This window comes from Dipodomys spectabilis, unplaced genomic scaffold (assembly GCF_019054845.1).
Source record: "Dipodomys spectabilis isolate Male_0828 unplaced genomic scaffold, ASM1905484v1 ptg000002l, whole genome shotgun sequence".
Taxonomy (NCBI): domain Eukaryota; kingdom Metazoa; phylum Chordata; class Mammalia; order Rodentia; family Heteromyidae; genus Dipodomys; species Dipodomys spectabilis.
In genome coordinates, this window is record NW_024870679.1 from 2,565,677 (window position 1) to 2,569,787 (window position 4,111).

General features: G+C 39.6%; 1 non-coding gene across 1 annotated transcript; it reads left to right on the forward strand.

Moving 5' to 3' along the window:
- The first annotated feature begins 3,492 nt into the window (after positions 1-3,492).
- Positions 3,493-3,643, forward strand: LOC122112779. Its single transcript, XR_006148265.1, has one exon. It is a non-coding gene; the product is annotated as a small nucleolar RNA SNORA57 (small nucleolar RNA).
- Positions 3,644-4,111: the final 468 nt, after the last annotated feature.

The window sequence follows — 4,111 nt, forward strand, 5'->3', positions numbered from 1 at the left end:
TCAAAATAGCTGAGCAAACAACTTAAAGGAAGAATGATTTACTTTGGCTCATTGTTTCAGAAGTTCAAGTCTATGGTCATTGGCTTTATAGATTCTGGGCCTGTAGAAAGACAGACTAGCATGGCAGAAGGGCATGGTGAAGGGAAGCTGCATACCTTCCAGCATCCAGAAAGAAAACTATCATGGACAAGATATGCCCTTCAAAGCCATGCCATAGGTTATGTACTTTCTCCAAGTAGGTTCTACCTCCCCAAAGCCTATTCCGAGTGAATTCATTAATGGATTAATCGATTAATGAAGTTAGGGCCCTTATGAACGAATCACCTCTCGCTGCACCACTGGCTAGGATCCAAGCTTTCAACACATGAGCCATTCAAGAGGATACTTCAAACTATAATAGCTAGGGTATTGGACCTGCAGTCTGTGGACCCTAGACAAGCCAGCATTGAGTTTAGGCTTGTTTTCTCCCTCCTCCTTCCCACCAGTGCCTTTCTTTATAATGAAGCCCTGTGCCTATGGATGCTATGACTGCCCTTTCAGAGGGCTCCCTTCTCCATTGGGGATCTTGGTCCAATCTACAGACATACATATTTGGAAATAATCCATTTGACTGGGCACCGGTGGCTCATGCCTATAATCTTAGCTACTCAGAGGCTGAGTGAAGTCTGAAATCTGAGGATACACATTTATCTAAGGACCCACGGTCAAGAATCATGACTTTTCATTTGTCTTCACCTTCCTTTGACAACACTGATAATAGCTATCAAGTATACTGTAGTTAGGAGAGGCCAAACCTGCTAAGCATTGATTATAGTTTTCTCCTCTTGAAAACTGTATGAGGAAGATTCCAAAACCTGTTCTACAGATAAGTCAGATGCATAACAGCTTACCTTTGAACCCAGCAAGTGTTGAACCCAAAGGCTCATGTACATAAATACTGCAAGAAACAAGTCACAGCTACTTACGAGTGTTTTGTTTTTCAGGAAGTTGAGATCTGAGAATCAAGATTCAAAGCGAGCCAGGACAGGAAAGTCTGAGAGACTCTGATCTCCAATTAAGCAAACACACACACACACACAAAGAGCAAGGAGTAGAGCTATGGCTCAATTGCTAGCTTTGCGCAAAAAATCCTCAAGGGTAGCACCCATGCCCTGAGTTGAAACCCCAGAACCAGCACCAAAAACAAAACAAAAACAAAATTAGGAAGTCACAGCACAGTCCAAAATACTCTGGGTTGATCCCTAAACACAAGTGTCCCATCCAAACAGAAGATCAGACAGCAAAGTTCAGAACAGAAATTTGAAAGCAAAACAACAAAACAAAAAGCAAGTGCTGTTATTAGCCATTCTAACTGGGGTGAGGTAGAATCTCAATTTTGTTTTGATTTGCATTTCTTTTATGGCTAGGGAGGTTGAGCATTTCTTCATGTGTCTATTGGCCATTCTTATTTCCTCTTCAGAGAAGTTTCTCTTTAAGTCTTTAGCCCACTTATTTATAAGCCAGTTGTTTCTTTGAGGATTTGTTGTTGGGGGATTTAAGTTTTTGTGTTGTAAGTATATTTTAGATATGAGACCCTTGTCCACTGAATGGCTAGTAAAGATCTTCACCCAATCTGTGGACTTTCTATTGATCTTGCTAGCTATGTCCTTTGCCATGCAGAAGCTCTGCAATTTCATGCAATCCCATTTGTCTAACCTTTCTTTGATTTGTTGTGTTTCTGGATCTCTATTAAGAAAATTTTGGCCTGTGCCAGAAAAGGCCAAAAGCTATGAACATATGACCATATAAGATGATGTTAAGCAAAATGAACCTCAAGATAGGGACACAAATATCTTTTTTCTTTCTTGCTATTGTTTCTAACATATTTATAATGTGCCATGTGATTTTTTTTGTTTCTTTGAGTGTTCCTCCCCCACGGTATAACCCCTATTTTCACTGTATTTTATGTTGGTACCCTACATCTTGTATGTACACTTCTCTAATTCAGGGAGGGGAAGGGAAAAAACAAAATGCTTAAATAAGGATACAGGTTGAACCATTGTAACAATGAGATGTACAAAACACTGTGTTGAAAATGAAATGGGGGTGGCCTCGGAGGGGGTAGGTAGTTGTGGAGGTGGGAGGGAAGGGATGGTAGGGGGAAAACAAAGGAGGAGGCAACAATGCTCAATAGAAAATATACTCATTACCTTGCTCATGTAACTGTAACCCCCTGCACAGCATTTTTACAATAAAAAGAAGTACAAAAAAAGGAAAAAAAAAATTAAGCAATGGTGTGGAAACGAGGTTTTTCTTTGTTGTTTTTAATGTGCTATACACAGTTATTTCTTTTTTATTGCATTGTTTTCTTTTATTCCCATGGTTTATCCCTTTGTCACTGTATTTGATTTTGGTACCCTGTGTATTGTAAACACGTTTATCTGAATTAGGGAAGGGAAAGGGAACAACAAAATGGTGAGACAAAAGACAAAGGGTGAACAAATGCAACAGCGATGCTCATAAGACAACATGTTGGAAAGGAACTGTACAACTGGGGGAAGCATTGTGGGGGAGGGAAGGTGGGAGAAAAGGGAGGGAGGAGTAACAATGCTTGACAAGAAATGTACTCGTTACCTTACTCATGTAAATGTAACCCCTTTGTACAGTGTCTTTACAATTAAATAAAATTTAAAAAATAAAATAAAAAGCAAACAGAAATCAGGATATCTGATTTCTAATTCTAATTAAGTTACTAATTAGCTAATTGGTCTTAGCCAGCATGTGAAAATAGGGCTAGAGTTCCTCTACCTTGTCCATGCTGGACTAGGTACAAAAGGTTTGGGAACATAAGACAGTAAGGAAATACAAATGGAAGTTGAATAGGTTACTTCCAGACTGAGGTAGATAAGAACTAGAGCCTTGTTAGTGTCTTTCTTCCCTTCCGCTGTGGGCTTGAAGGTCTCCTTGCCAGATGGCATAGCTACAAAATGGAGATAGGTACTAAGTCATCTCTAATTGTGATGTGAAAAAAACAACAAACACTTCCATTGTGCTAAGTCACAGATACATGTTGCTCCTAGTTACCCACTTATTCCAACCAGGTTTCACCTTCCAGTAGGACTTTGGTATAAACTCATCAGTGGTCAGTAACCATAGTAGTAACTACCATGGTCCCTCTCTATCCCAATCCATGGTTTAAGCTACCCAAGGTCAACAACAAATCAAAAGTACTAAGTGGCTAGACACAAGTGGTTCATGTCTATAATACTAGCCAGGAGTCTGAGATCTGAAGTTCAAAGCCAGCCTGGGCAAAAAAGTCCATAAGACTCTTATCTCCAATTAACCACCTTAAAACCAGAAGTAGCACTGTGGTGCAAAGTGGTAGAGTGCTAGCCTTGAGCAAAAGAGCTTAGGGACAGCGCCCAGGCCCTGAGTTCAAGCCCCAAGATTGACCAAAAAAAAAAAGAAAAAGAAAGAAAAAAACAAACAAACAAAAAACCCCAACTAAGTGACCTTCCATTTCTTGGTGGGACAGATAAATAGGCCTGTTTTTTTGATATGTATGGAAGCAGAAGAGAAGGGCTCAAGCCTTCTTGGTGTCATGTCTTTGGGGCTGGTGATTTCTCCTTTGCTGGTTCTATCCTCAAATGCCACTGGGTCAGGAGGGGAGAAAAAAGAGAGTCAGAGGAGGGAAGGAGAGGAACTAAGAGAGAAGGAAAAGGAAGGCTACATTCACAAAACTGTTATTATAGTCTATTGTTACAATCATTCTATTTTGTTGTGCACGCTTGAATTTCTGGGTCTAGCTTATAAATTAAACCAATCACAAATGTGACTGTGTAGGAAAAAAGGTTAGAGATATAATATACATAGAATTCATTGCTATATGCAGTTTTCGGCCTATATAAAGCATCTTAGAACGCATCCCCTGCATATAAGAAGGAACTTGCTGTGAATTAATCTCTGGAACTTATTTATCTTGCAAGACTGAAATTCTGAACCTCTTGACCACCATCACCCCAGATTTTTTTCTCCCCTGTTGGTGGCAATTATACTTACTGTTTCTAAGATTTTGACTATTTTGGATTTCACAATAAGGGAGATAATCTGGTATTTATTTGCCTTTCAGTGT